We start from the raw sequence: 16,534 nt of genomic DNA on the forward strand, positions 1-16,534 counted from the left end.
CACCTCCACCACTTTTTTCTTTGCAAGCCCCACCACCCCGCCACTTTTTTTCTGCAAGCCCCACCACCTCCACCACTTTTTTTTTAAAAAAAGGGTGAACTTTAAAAATTAAGCCAAAAAGTTTGCCCCTACCTGCCTTAACAAGTATGGGCTAGATTCAGCAACAACATCATTTCAAATCTGCACCGTCGTATCTTTACGCCGATTCTCAAAGGCAGATACGTTGAAAAAATAGGCTTCCTCCGTACGTGCGCCCGGCGGAATTTTTTACGTCGTTTGCGTAAGGCTTTTTCTGGCGTAACGTTGCTCCTGCTATATGAGGAGCAACCAATGTTAAGTATGGACGTCGTTCCCGCGTCGAATTTTGAAATGTTTACATCGTTCGCGAATAGGGCTTTGCGTAAATTACGTCCACGTCGATAGCATTGACGATTTGCTGCGGAATTTCGAGCATGCACACTGACATTCTTTCACGAACCGCGCATTCGCCGTTCGTTAAAGATGTCATTTACATGGGGTCATGTTTTATTTACATAAAACACGCCCACCTCTTCTCAATTTGAATTCGGCTGATTTACGCCGCCGCAACTTACGGAGCAAGTGCTTTGTAAATACTGCACTTGCCCGTCTAAGTTGCGGAGGCGTAGCGTAAATGGGATATGCTACGCCCGCACTAAAATACGCCAGGATACGTGAATCTAGCCCAAAACTTCTAGCAGTAGGGATTTTCTAAAATGGCGCACAACTGTGGAAACTACTAAGATATTGACAACCATTGCTATGTGTGTGTGAATGACTTTGTGTTAATTTAATATTAAATATCTATTTTATTTGCCATTTACTCTTTGAATTCGTACCATTAAATATCAAAAAATTATTTTTAATCACAAATATTTTGTGTATAAATCACATGATATATTTTTTTTACCTTCTCTTTATTAATGCCGCATACACACGATCGGAAATTCCGACAAGAAAACTGTGGATTTATTTCCGACTGAATTTTCGCTCAAACTTGTCTTGCATACACACGGTCACACCAAATTCTGACCGTCAAGAACGCGGTCATGTACAACACAACGAGCCGAGAAAAATTAAGTTCAATGCTTCCGACCATGCGTCGACTTGATTCCGAGCATGTGTAGAATATTTCTCCATCGGAATTGCATACAGACGATCGGAATTTCCGACAAGAACTTTTCCCGTCAGTAAAATTGAGAACCAGCTCTCAATTTTGTCTTGGCGGAAATTCCGACAGAAAAAAACAGATAGATCCTACCCACAGTTGGAATTTCCGACGAAAAGCTCACATCGGACTTTTCCTGTCTGAGTTTTTGATCGTGTGTACGCGGCATTAGAGTTTTGAGATCCTAAGTACAAAACATAGCCTTTGGGGATTCTCCCGGCTAACAAGTATACAAACACCTTACAAAACAGTTGATACCATACAATTAGTACCATTAGTAACAAGTAGGGTTGTCCCGATACCGAGTATTTGCGGGAGTACTTGTACTCCCGCAAATGCCCCCGATGCCTGGCCGAATACTTGTCGTCGTCCCCCTGCCGCCGCAACGTGCCGCCACCGCAAACCCACCGCCAACGCCGCTGCATACCGCAAAGCCGCCACTGCCACGTTAATCTGCGTGCGGGGAACATTACAGCTTTCGTTTAAATAGCTGTGTTCCCCGCCGCACCGCGTATAGACACTCCCCCTTGCTCGGGATTGGACGGGTGATCTGTCCAATCCCGAGCAAGGGGGAGTGTCTATACACGGCGCGGCTGGGAACACAGCTATTCAAACGAAAGCTGTAATGTTCCCCGCACGCTGATTAATGCGGCATCATCTAGGTATGGGGGACATGGCTGCATATATGTGGGGGACATGGCTGGATATATGTGGGGGACATGGCTGGATATATGTGGGGGACATGGCTGGATATATGGGGGGACATGGCTGGATATATGTGGGGGACATGGCTGGATATATGTGGGGGACATGGCTGGATATATGGGGGGACATGGCTGGATATATGGGGGGACATGGCTGGATATATGGGGGGACATGGCTGCATATGTGGGGGACATGGCTGGATATATGAGGGGACATGGCTGCAATATGTGGGGGGACATGGCTGCAATATGTGGGGGGACATGGCTGCAATATGTGGGGGGACATGGCTGCAATATGTGGGGGACATGGCTGCAATATGTGGGGGACATGGCTGCAATATGTGGGGGGACATGGCTGCATTTGGGAACACATTTAAAAATAAGTATCGTATTCGGTATCGGCGAGTACATGAAAAAAAGTATCGGTACTTGTACTCGGTCCTAAAAAAATGATCGGGACAACCCTAGTAACAAGTCATTGCTCAGATTACAGCAATAAAGGAACATACCGTGTTCCGCGAAAATAAGACTGGGTCTTATATTAATTCTGGCTACAAAAAACACGCTAGGTCTTATTTTCAGGGTAGGGCTTATTTTCGGAGAAACAGGGTAGTACAACCATGACCATAAGTTTTGAGAATGACACAAATATTAATTTTCTGTCTGCTGCCTCAGTTTTTATGATGGCAATTTTCATTTACCCCAGAATGTTATGAAGAGTTATGAGATGAATTGCAATGAATTGAAAGTCCCTCTTTGCCATGAAAATTAACTTAATCCCCCCCAAAATCCCCACTGCTCTTGTGAAAAAGGATTCAGGGCACCCAAGAAAGTCCAGCAAGCGCCAGGAACGTCTCCTACAGTGGATTCAGCTGCGGGATCGGGGCACCACCAGTGCAGAACTTGCTCAGGAATGGCAGCAGGTAGGTGTGAGGGCATCGGCATGCACAGCGAGGAAAAGACTTTCGGAGGATGGCCTGGTGTCAAGATGGGCAGCAAAGAAGCCACTTCTCTCCAGGAAAAACATCAGGGACAGACTTATATTCTACAAATGGTGCAGGGGTTGGATTACTGAGGACTGGGGGAAAGTCATTTTCTCAGATGAATTGCCTTTCTGATTGTTTGGGGGTTTCCGAAAAATAAAAATTGTCCGGAGAAGAAAAGGTGAGCGCTACCAGCAGTCCCGTGTCATACCAACAGTAAAGCATCCTGAGACCATTCATGTGTGGGGATGTTTCTCAGCCAATGGAGTGGGCTCACTCACAATTTTGCCTAAGAACATGTTTGGTGAGGAACAATCTCTTTTCCAGCATGATAGAGCACCTTGCTATCAGTGGCGGTGAGTCAATAAGGGGTGCACGGGCACCGCCCCCTCTCTCCTGCCACTTCTTTATCACCTTAATCACCTGAATTACAGCGGCAGGGTATTTTTTGGAAGCACCCGATTAGAGCCGTAGGCAATAAAATCACTGCTCCCGAAAAAAATGCAGTTTTTAAAACTTTTTTTGCATTGATACATGTCCCCTGGGACAGGACCCAGGTCCCCAAACACTTTTTAGGACAATAACTTGCATATTGGCCTTTAAAATTAGCACTTTAGATTTCAAACGTTCGAGTCCCATAGACTTTAATGGGGTTCTAAAGTTCACACAAACTTTTGGTCTGTTCGCAGGTTCTGGTGCGAACCGAACGGGGGGGGGGGGGGGTTCGGCTCATTCCTACTCTCAGCCAATCAGGTGCTCGGGTCTGTTACCTGTCACCTGATTGGCTGAAACAACAGGCGCTGTGATTGGGTGCCTATCAGGCGTCCATCATAGTAGAGGAAGGGAGAATACATTGAGGAGCAGCCACCGTGACCCGCTGCCCCACCAAGACAGGTAAGGGCAGGGCGGGCGGGGGATGCACACTGGCAGCATTTGATGGACACAGTAGCGGCAATTGTTGGACACAGTGCCAGCAATTGATGGGCACACTGGCAGCAATTGATGGGGCACAGTGCGACAATTAATGGGACACAGTAGAGGCAATTGATGGGCACAATGGCAGCAATTGATGGGCACAGTAGCGGCAATTGATGAGCAGCACACTGGCAGCAATTGATGGGCACAGTAGCGGCAGTTAATTGGCACACTGGCAGCAATTGATGGGCACACTGGCAGCAATTGATGGGCACAGGTTTCACCAAAGGATCTGGTCTGGAGGCTCATTTAGGAGACTGCCTGAGTCTGGAGGGAGACATCCAAGTCCCAGGGACACTGTGAGCACAGATCTGAGAGAGAGTGAACCTAGTGACTGTTGCTGCTGTTAACCCCTGATTCACCAGTATTAAGGCTTGCCTGGCCTGGAACATTACTTATGGTGTCCCCGCGCTGTCTACTTCCCATCCCACAAAAAGTGTATATGTGCAGATAGAAAGAGGAAGAGGGTATATTTATACTTTGATGGTACCGTATGTTAACTTAGGATGAGACAAGCCCTTCAGGTCTGGTATGGATTTTAAGGGGAGCCTCGCGGCAAAAAAAAAAAAAATGGCCTAGGGTTACCCCCAAAAATCCATACCAGACCCTTATCCAAGCACTCAACCTGGCAGGCCACAGGAAAAGAGGGAGGGATGAGAGAGCGCCCCCCTCCTGAACCATACCAGGCCACATGCCCTCAATATGGGGAGGATGGGGTCCAAAGCACCATGTCCCCATGTTGATGGGGACAAGGGCCTCATTCCCACAACACTTACGACAGCTTGGGACAAGTCCTTAATTAAACAAGAAAAAAAAATTCCAGCGATGTACATCCATCTCGACCCGAGGATACTGTAAAAAAATAAATAAAACGCCGCTACTGATGACTCCATGGTAGGTTCCCGTAGAATACCGCTATTCCCGCTGTGACAGCTCTTATATAACTGAGGGCACGGTCACCCGTGTATGTCACGGGTGACCCCGCCCCCTCTGACACCACAGGGGTTATATTTGTTCTTGTCCCAAGCTGTGTCTTTTTTTGTGAAAGGGTAGGGGTACAATGTACCCCCTTACCAATTCACATGGGAGGGGAGGGATCTGGGGTTCCCCTTGTTAAAGGGGGCTTCCAGATTCCGATAAGCCCCCCCACCCGCAGACCCCCACAACCACCCATGGGGACATGGTGCTTTGGACCCTAACACATCCTCCCCATGTTGAGGGCATGTGGCCTGGTACGGTTCAGGAGGGGGGCGCTCTCTCGTCCCCCCCTCTTTTCCTGCGGCCTGCCAGGTTTCATGCTCGGATAAGGGTCTGGTATGGATTTTTGGGGGGAACCCTATCCCATTTTTTTTATTTTGGCGCTGGGTTCCCCTTAAAATCCATACCAGACCTGAAGGGTCTGGTATGGATTTTAAGGGGGACCCCTACGCAATTTTGTTTTTAAAATTTGGCGCAGGGTTCCCCTGAAGTACCCCAACGCATCCTCCCCACGTTGAGGGCATGTGGCCTGGTACAGTCCAGGAGGGGGGCGCTCTATTGTCCCCCATCTTTTCCTGTGACCTGCCAGGTTTCATGCTCGGATAAGGGTCTGGTATGGATTTTTGGGAGGAACCCTATGCGATTGTTTTTATTATTTTGGCGCAAGGTTCCCCTTAATATCCATACCAGACCTGAAGGGCCTGGTATGGAATTTGGTGGGACCCCCACCCTTTTTTATTTTTTTTTTGGTTTTGTGGTATAAATAATTACATGTGTAAAAAATATGTTCAAAATAAAATTCAAACATTAGTAGCGCTAAGAAAGTTATTGAAATTTATACAGTTTACTTAAACTGTGAAAGTAGCTAAATGAAAAGATTGTCCGCTCAGAAAAAAACAGGCAAACAGAGATCGTTGCAGATATTTGTTCCAGATGATCACCTTCACCACACTGATAGTATAACGATCCCCCAAAGATAATTCACTTATCAGATATTACTAGGTTAAAGGCATATCTTTAGGTGGTTGTTATCAGCAAACCCTGTATGTCTCCATCCGATAATGCTGAGTTAATAAGTGGGTATTGTGTGTCTGTACTCAGTAAACGCTGCATACCTCCATCTGAATATTGCTTGTGACGATTAGTCGTGACGAGCAATATTTGGATGGAGGTATGCAGCGTTTGCTGATTACAGATACGCAATACCCACTTATTAACTCAGCATTATCAGATGGAGACATACAGGGTTTGCTGATAACAACCAAACAACTAAAGTGCCTATAAATAGACATAGTGATAGCGATATCACCTGTGTGTCTTCTTGGGGGATGCGTGTGCTTTTCTGCAGGCTCTGCGGTCAGGGCCGTCTTTAATGTTGATTGGACTCTGGGCAAAATTTTTCTTGGGGCCCCCAAATTTCGCTCTCCGCCTGCTCTGAGACATACAATAAATAGCATCTAGACTCAAAATCAGTTTACTGTATCAGATCAGGCAGCGATCTGATACAGGTTGCAAGAGGTTACAGCATATGATTACCGCTTACTGACTGGTTGCTAGAGGTTACAGCTCAAATTACGGCTCACTGATTAGTTGCTAGAGGTTACAGCACATGATTTCTACTTGTTGATTGGTTGCTAGAGATTACTGTACAGTCAGGCCTCGTACACACAACTGTTTTCCTTGACAGAATCCATCAAGCAACTTGGTGGCAGAGCTTTTTTGCCGAGGAAAACAGTCATGTGTATTTTTTTTAACGAGAAAACTGTTGTGGAACTCTTCAAAACTACATTATACAACAAAATAAAAATAAAAATAATTGAACAACATCAAACAGCAACAGAAACACTTCATCAACAAGGCTCTATTACAGACAGCTGACATAGTAGCTCCGAAACGCAGAACGCTCACCCGGAAAAACAACTCCAGCTGGTTTAACGACGAGCTAACGTTGTTGAGGCAAGAGTGTAGAAGAGCAGAAGCAGCCTGGAGAAGAAGCTCAACAGAGGAAAACCACATTATTTACAAGGTAATAACTAATAAATATCAGAAAGAAATTTTCAAAGCCAAAATCAACCAATCAACTCCAGACTCGACTATGCAAACGCCCTTTACCTCAGACTCCCAAAGTACCAAATCACTCGTTCAAAATACAGGGAAAAAGCCCTGGGAATCGATCTCTCCCTCCCTGAGATCCCTTCACTGGTTGCCAGTAAAAGACCGAATTACATTTAAGGCACTTTGTCTGACGCATAAGTGGCTTCAAGGAAGTGCCCCCAATATTTATGCGATAAATTAAAATGCCACAACCCCCATCGCGTTCTCCGATCCACCAACCAAAAACTACTACAGATACCCAAGGCCAGATATAAGTCCAAAGGAGAACGAAGATTTGCAGTCCAAGGACCTAGACTGTGGAACGCACTACCAACCAGCATCCGAATGGAGGTGAATCACCAGGCCTTCAGGAATAAACTCAAAACCCATCTATTCTGAAGGCAAAAATACACTAAGGAATAGATACTAAGCGCCCTGAGGCAATTCAGTTCGCATGTACTGCGCTATATAAGTTTCTCACTAACTCACTCATAGTACAGGAGACGGTCAGAGACTGCAGACATAGTACAGGAGATGGTAAGAGACTACAAACATGATACAAGAGATAGTCAGAAGCTGCAGACGTGATACAAGAGATGGTCAGGCTGAGGACATGATACAAGAGATGGTCAGAGACTGCGGACAGGATACAAGAGATGGTCAGAGACTGCGGACATGATACAAGAGATGGTTGGAGACTGCGAACAGGATACAAGAAGTGGTCAGAGACTGCAGACATGATACAAGAGATTGTCAGAGACTGCGGACATGATACAAGAGATGGTCAGAGACTGTGGACATGATAGAAGAGCACTAGTGGGGCCAGAGAGCACAAGGGGAGCACAGAGCACTGGAGGAGCCAAAGAGGGGCTGGAGAGCATTGGGGGGCTGGAGAGCATTGGGGGGCTGGAGAGCATTGCAGGGGAGCTGGAGAGCACCAGGGGGGTCGGAGAGCATGGGGGTTAGAGAGCACCGGAGGGGCAGGTAGAACCAGGGGGGTGGAGAGAATGGGGGGCAGAGACCACTGGCGGAGCTGAAGATCACTGGGGGAGAACTGGAGACCATAGCAGAGGGGGGCAGAGAGCACTGGGGGGAAAATGAAGAGCGCTGGGGGAGAATGGGAGAGCACTGGGGGGGGGGGGCAGAAAAATAAGTTAGTATAGGAGGAGTGGCGGGGGCTGCTCCATATAGAGGAATTGATTTTTCCATATTCCTCCTGCAGCCGCTGAGTGCCTGATTCTCCTCCTCTCCCTCTTGCAGGCATTCAGCGGCTGCAGAAGGAATATGGAAAAATCAATTCCTCTACATGCAGCATCAGGCAATGGGATTCATTGTAGCTCCTTTCCCTTCATGTTCATGGGGCAGCTAGGTATTTTCTTCCCACCTCGGCACCGACTGATGATCCGAATAGGCAGCCGGGCTGAAGGAGCAGCCCAGCTACTGCAGCAGCTTTCACCTCATAGACATGATGCCCAGCCGTGCCGGACTGACACCCCCCCAAATGTGGCACCTGGGGCGGACTGCCCCCCACACCCTGATTTGTACGCCACTGCCTGCCACTCAGCTTGCATACTTCCCAGGCCAGTCCTGCAGGACATGTCTCCTAATGGAAACTGTTTCTGCTGTGGAAAAAGTACAGGAACGCCATTCCCATGCATTCTTGCAGCACTCAAGCCCTGTTCCAGCTGCATTTTGCATTTTTCAATACACGTTTTTGATCCATTAAACTCTACGAAACCAAAAACCAGAAAAAAGTCCCTGGTCCTTTCCATAAAATGTATAGATGTGAACATGACCCATAGGAAACCATGTTAAATGGACTGTAGTGTGTTTCTGCGAAACTGAAAACGCACTAAAAAATGCATAGGTGTGAACCAGGCCTAAGTAATGGAACTAACTAATAATAAAATTCAGCCATAGAAAAAAAAAACGGTGCAGAACTATTTATCTAGAATAAATATTTATCTATAATATTATATGCAAAAATAATGGCCCTTTAACACCCCAAATACGCCCTGTGTATTTTTTTCTTTTTTGTGTTAACACTGGCTTGCGTTATTTTAAAATACGAACGCCTACGCTTTATAAATTTTAATAGTCGATAAAGGCTTCTTCTAAAAACAGGATTTCCCAAAGCGATATGAATTATTTACACTGTCATTAATTATCAAGAATGGTAAGCGGCGGTTATGGTGGGCGATTGTTTATTTAAAGAAATTAGATTGTTCTCCGGAGATGAAAAGTTTATTTCTTACACAGAATTTCCACAACAGAGCTTGCTATGTGACTTTTAATCCTTTCTCTGATCTCAGTAATATGTTCATGATTACAGTATGATCTTCTGATAAACATAATGCTTGGCATGAGACTTTCCCAGCATTACCCAATTCAAACCCCAAAAGAAGACATGAATAGCTATGTTTTCAGCAAATATAAATTATGTTCTTGATTAAAGCTGATCTCCAGCCTTACCTTCAGTCTTGCACAGTTGTACAGGCATCACTTTGTGTTGCTATGGCTATTTTAGTGATTTTGTAGCATAAATATAAGTAGAAGCTAGGCTTTTCCTATTTATAAGCTAATTAACTTGTTGGACTGGTTCAGTTGCTATGGCTATTTTAGTGATTTTTGTAGCATATGTAGTGCCCTGCTCCTGATGACCAGGCGCTATGTTAAATTTAGTGGGTGTCTGAGCTGATAATTGGCTCAGACTTTGATGATTGATACAAAATCAGCCTCTGTTCTGGCTGTGGCTATGCTTGGAGGGATTTTCCCACTCTGCCACCACTGGCCAATGTTGGAACTCAGGCAGGCTACAGTGCATTGGGTGTCTTTTCTCGGGAGCAGCCCAGTGGGAGTGGTCTCCCCGCTGGGCATGCTGAGGAAGGATACTTAAGGGACAGACGCCATGTTGTGAGGCTCTGCCTCAAGGCCCTCCTGGCTCGAGGTCCGTGATGGCCTTGTTGACCCGAGGCTGTACTTCTACCAAGTAGGCCCAGTCATCCTGACTGGGGCCTATGATTTTAAGTGATCCTGAGCTGTCCGTCTCACGAGAGGAAGCTACTTAATGGAGGAAACCAGGGGAGGACCTGCCTAAGATGGGACCAAGCGGAAGGCTGATGACTCGGGATAGGCCTGGTGACTCTATTAAGGAATGATCTACAATCCATGTTACCCTACAGTTTCGCCGGGTCGGATTAAAGGCTCTAATACTGTAAGGCTGGATATCCGGGTACCAAATCCTGTGTCAGAGGATTCCGGACTGTTCACTTTTGCCTGCAACCAGTCTGTAGCAGAGACTGTTACTGATCATTGTTTGTGCATCATTCCAGTTGCTAGGCCAGGTGAGAGGGGCCTATCCGGGTGAGCAATACCCACTCGAGAGGAAGTGGTGAGTGACTTTTTTGGAACTTAGAAGTTTTCCCCAGTGATCTGTAATATGCGCCTGAACCTTCCCCTGCTCCTCCATCCTTCTTCCTTCTTGCAAGTTATAAGAAAAATAAAACCTAACAGCTAAAGATTTTACAACTTGTGTGGACATTGGAGTTACAGACTTTCTTCCCCTAGACAACGAATGTTGAGGTAATGTGCAAGGCCCAAATCTAATCCAGCAGCTCCTACAGGGGTAGTGCTACACATATATATGTAGAAGCTGGGCTTTTCCTATTCATATGCTAATTAACTTGTTGGACTGGTGTATTTGCTATGGCTATTTTAGTGATTTTTGTAGCATAAATATAAGTAGTAGCTGGGATTTATCTATTTATTTGCTAATTAACTTGTTGGGCTAGATCATGATGCTGTGGCAACAGGAAATGCTGTTGACACGAAGTAGGGGGAGGGAACAAAAGACTCCAAGAAGCAAGAAAAAATTATGGGAGTGAGCCTGGATGATGACCACATCATAAAGAAAGACTGGAAAAAGGAATGTTACTTGGGGGATAAAAATAAATCTACAGTCCAAGTAACTTTTTAGTGTATCCCTCTTGCATCCATGCTAATTTTGCTGGGAAGGATAGATAGCTTGTGCACGTGTATATTGCATGCATATTTTGCGAAACTTTGTATACTGTGAATAGTTTTTCTTGTTATGGGGGTCTTCGGATCATTTTTACTTCTCACCAACCATCTCTGATTACATGTTAATTCATTAACCCTTGAGTGGTAAATATAATTTCAACAATATTCTCTCAGCAGATGTTAAACATTTTTGTTAGAGGGATGTAACTTTAATAATTTTTCTAATTATATCTATCAGAGTACAATTCCCCTGAAGAAGACCGTGACAGTTTAGGTCGAAACGCGCCGGGGTGCTCATACGGAAACCAATTGAATCACGATGTAACATGTATTGTATTGTTATTGATTTTTGCCACTGTTATTTTTATATTCATGTATAATCAGAGTGTACTATATGTATATTATCTACACTATTTTACAAATGCTCCAACCATGTTGTACATTTTATTGTAATTTAATGTTGAAACCAAGTAAAGATTTTAACTTCAATATCATCCAACCACTCTAAGGCCCCGTACACACGAGAGGATCTATGCGCTGGAATTGATCTGCGGATCAGTTCCAGCGGATAGATCCGCTGGTGTGTACATCCCAGCGGATCTTTTTCCGCTGATTTTTTTCGGCCAGACCGATTTCCAGCAGATAAAAATTTCTTAGCATGCTAAGAAATCTATCCGCTGGAATCGGCTTCAGCGGATCGATCCGGTGGTCTGTACAGACTCACCTGATCGATCCGTCCGATTCCCTCCCTCGCATGCGTCGTAATGATTCGACGCATGCGTGGGTATCCTTATATGACAGCGTCGCGCACGTCGCCGTGTCATCATCGCGGCGACGGCGCGACACGTCATCGTGATGGGATTTCGGCGCGGATTTCGATCTGATGGTGAGTACACTCCATCGGATCCAAATCCGCGGAAATCCTCGAGAGGATTTATCCGCGGATACGGTCCGGCGGACCGTATCCGCGGATCAATCCTCTCGTCTGTACCCGGCATTATTTATTGAGAACATCATGCCGCTAAAAAACCCCACTGGGGGACCTTCCCATTTTTGTTTTTGCATTTTCGGGGTGCGCGGCACACGGACTCCATATATGCGTTTTTCCTTGTTTCACTGTGAATAGTTTTTCCTACAATTGTATGTGCAGCATGTTTTGTTTAGTAAAGCATTAATATATAACAGAGGTTTTAAAGCTTCCTTGCTTTTACAGCAAAGAACCTTAAAAGATGCAGAGTAAATACTCTCCTGTCCTGAAACTGCTTTAGAAGGCCAGAGCAAGTTGGATAAAGTCTACTTAATTTCCTGGCTGGAGGACACCCAGCATCATATAGCTCTTTCCTTCCCTGCCTGACTGCCCCCCCCCCCCCCCCTTGCATTCACTTGATTTCAATTATTTTGATCACGGAGGCTCAGCATTGTCTGCATAAAAAAATAAAGCCTGTCTTAGAATGCCCATTCCTCCTGACTAAGACCCATTCATCAAAGCATGTTGAAAAACTCCCCCTCCAGGTGCCAGTTCACAGCTTGCATCAGGGATGAGGTCTCAGGGTGTGATGTTTTCAGGATTAATCCTGAAGCCCCCCCCCCCCATGAGCAATGATCTACATGTGTTGCATAGAGAAGCACAGAGACTCATTGATTAAAATGAGGTATGTCATGAATATGGAATGGTTTTATTAAAAAATGTACTTAGCTTGTTAGTGGAGGACTTTGGGAAGACAAAATAAAAATCTGAAAGTGGTGGCAAACTGAGAAGGTTAACAGTGGATGGAAAGACAACACAACTAATGCCTGTTAAATAATACCTCCCCATTGCTTTGATATGACCCAGAGACATTTTCTCTAAAATCACCTTCTAAACCAGTAGTAGGCAACCTCCAGCTGTGATGAAACTACAAATCCCATCATGCCTCTGCCTCTAGGAGTCATGCCTTTCATTTTCAGGGTCTTGCAATGTCTCATGGGACTTACCTTCACCACAGCTGGGAGATTTTTACCTCCCCATTGCTTTGATATGACCCAGAGACATTTTCTCTAAAATCACCTTCTAAACCAGTAGTAGGCAACCTCCAGCTGTGATGAAACTACAAATCCCATCATGCCTCTGCCTCTAGGAGTCATGCCTTTCATTTTCAGGGTCTTGCAATGTCTCATAGGACTTACCTTCACCACAGCTGGGAGATTTTTACCTCCCCATTGCTTTGATATGACCCAGAGACATTTTCTCTAAAATCACCTTCTAAACCAGTAGTAGGCAACCTCCAGCTGTGATGAAACTACAAATCCCATCATGCCTCTGCCTCTAGGAGTCATGCCTTTCATTTTCAGGGTCTTGCAATGTCTCATGGGACTTACCTTCACCACAGCTGGAGAGCCGAGGTTGTCAACCCCTGATCTAAACACACGTATCCGCAAAGCTCCAACTAATTTTTGTGATGTTGTTTCTCCCCTGCCGAGTGCCCCCATTAGCAAGCCTCTTGCTATAGGGGCACTTAAGCAGGCTTGCTCCCGAGCCCTGCTTTGTGTGTCCATTCACACACACAAAGCATGACTGGTCCCTCCCTCTTGCTCTCTCCTCATTGTCTCACTGCCTGTGATTGACAGCAGCAGGAGCAAATGGCTCCTGCTGCTGTGTGAGCCAATAAGGAGAGAAAGACCCGGTAGAGCCACTGTTCTCATGAACATCGCTGGATTGAGATGGGGCTCGGGTATGTATAAATAGCACCCATAGAAATAAATATACAGGTCTAAAAGGCATTAACACTGGATATAAATCACTGGATCTATCAACTTCTGTCAATCAAATCCAATGAAGCGGGAGTGGGGGGGCCGAGGCCTGCTGTCTGTGTCAATGGTCGCAGCAGTAGGACACGGGAGCGTGCCCGCACGAGTGCCTCAAAGGAAGAGCAGCTCTCCAATGGGGCACTCAAGACAAGGATGAGCCAGGAGCGCCACTGAGGGATGCGAGAAGAGGAGGATTGGGGCCACTCTGTGCAAAACCACTAGCACAGAGGAGAAGTGGTTTTTGCGCCTCCTCTTCTCGGGTCCCTCCTCGGCGCTCCTGGCCCCTCCCTCTTGTTGAGTGCCCCAACAGTGAGCAGCTTGCAATGGGGGCACCCGAGCCTAGCCACAGTTCCGTGTGTCCATTCAGACATAAAGCCACGGTTCGCCCTGCCCCCTCTGTCTCCTGATTGGCTAGCCAATGGCCCTGCTGCTGTGTCTCAGCCAATCCGGAAGGAGAGACTCGGACGGCTGATGCACTTGTGCACATCGCTGGACAAAGATGGGGCTCAGATAAGTATTTAAAATAAAACGAAAAAAAGAAAAGTACAATTAACAATAAAAAAATCCAAAATAAAATTTAAAGCACCCCTGTCCCCATGTGCTCGCACGCAGAAGCGAACGCATACGTAAGTCCCGCCCACATATGAAAACTGTGTTCAAACTACACATGTGAGGTATCAATGTGAGTAACAATAATTCCAGCCCTAGACCTCCTCTGTAACTCCAAACATGTAACCAGTAAAAAAAATTAAAGCGTCGCCTATGAGGATTTTTAGGTTTGGCGACATTCCACAAGCGTGTGCAATTTTGAAGGGTGAAATTTTAGGTATCTATTTACTTGGCTTAACATCATCTTTCACATTATGCAAAAAAATTGGGATAACTTTAATATTTTTTTTTAAAACCATGAAAAGTGTTAAAAAAATTGCTGAGCAAATATCGTGCGAGATAAAAAGTTGCAACCACCGCCATTGTATTCTCTCTAGGGTCTCTGCTAAAAAAAAACATACATAATGTTTGGGGGGTTCTATGTAATTTTCAAGCACAAAAATGATGATTTTTACATGTAGGAGCGAAGTGCCAGAATTGGCCCAGATAGGAAGTGGTTAAACCCACAGCATTGGACTCCTTAACTTGTTTGCTAAATTATGCTTTAATCAGCGATCACATCATTACAACAGAAAGCATAGTTTCAGAGCCATGCAGGACCCCTTCATCATTCATGCCCGATGAAGGGGTCCTGCATGGCTCCGAAACGTTCCTTTCTGCTGTAATGACGTGTTCTCTGATTAAAGTGGAGATTCACCCTAAAAACATGTATATCTGACCAACTCCCTTATATTCGTAACAAGTACTGTCCGCAATTTTTTTATTTTTTATGCTGTATGTACCTTGTAATCCATTTTTTCAATCTACTTCTCCCCGCGGGAGTAGGCGTTCCTATGCCTAGGGGGATTGTCATCTGGGAGGTCGCCCAGATGATTGACGTCTGTTCCCCCCGGCGGATAAGGCCCCGCCCCCCGTATTGCGTAGGCGTGCACGAGTTACGGGGTTTCCGAAAGAAGCCGAACGTGCAGAGATGTGAGTCGGCTCTATACGGCGCCTGCGCTCTGCATGTTCGGCTTCTTTCGGAAACCCCGTAACTCGCGCGCGCCTACGCAATACAGGGGGCGGGGCCTTATCCGCCGAGGGGAACAGATGTCAATCATCTGGGCGACCTCCCAGATGACAATCCCCCTAGGCATAAAAACGCCTACTCCCGCGGGGAGAAGTAGATTGAAATAATGGATTACAAGGTACGTACAGCATAAAAAACTAATTGCGGACAGTACTTGTTACGAACATTAGGGAGTTGGTCAGATATACATGTTATTAGGGTGAACCTTTGCTTTAAGAATCATTTTTGGAGATCTCGAGGGGCTCGTGACATTACTCTCTCAGACCGGAGGTGACGTCACTTGGCTCCACCCTACGGGTTACGCCACTAACCCACGTGGCTTCTTCAGGGTAGCTACTGGAAGTTGGTCTCAAAGGCAGCTATAGCTGGCAGCCCTGATCAATGTACTCTGACAGCTGTTTGTCTCCCTATTTTCAGAATAGAATACTTCAACGGGAGTGATTCCCCCATCTGCATCGAGTGTGTGGATGGAGGAATCAAGTATTTATTTTTATTTTTTTATTCAACCCGCTAGTTGAACAAAAAAAACAAATGATTCATGTATGGGCTGCCTTAGGGGAAATCTCTCTAATGGAGCCCCAGATAGGGGAGAGGTCCCCCCTTTTCCCAATGTATTCGGAGCTAAAAAAAAAGGGGTATAGGTAAACTGTAATCTTAAACTAAAAATAGAACACACTGGGGGAGATTCAGATAGAGATACGACGGCGTATCCCCTGATACGCCGTCGTATCTCTGAGATCCGACAGTCGGATCTATGCGACTGATTCATAAGAATCAGTTACGCATAGATCTCCCTTAGATCCGACAGGTGTAAGTGACTTACACCGTCGGATCTTAGGCTGCAATCTCCCGCCGACCGCTAGGTGGGCGCCTCCATTTGTATACGCGACGAATATGCAAATGAGGAGATCCGCCGATTCAGAAACGAACGCCCGCCGCTTTTTTTTTACGTCGTTTGCATTCGGCTTTTTCCGGCGGATAGTTACCCCTGCTATATGCGGCGTATCCTATGTTAAGTATGGTCGTCGTTCCCGCGCAGAGTTTTGAATTTTTATGTCGTTTGCGTAAGTCGGTCGCGAATACGGATGGACGTAATTTACGTTCACGACAAAACCAATGACGTCCTAGC

The sequence above is a fragment of the Rana temporaria genome, chromosome 5, assembly GCF_905171775.1.
Source record: "Rana temporaria chromosome 5, aRanTem1.1, whole genome shotgun sequence".
Lineage (NCBI taxonomy): Eukaryota > Metazoa > Chordata > Amphibia > Anura > Ranidae > Rana > Rana temporaria.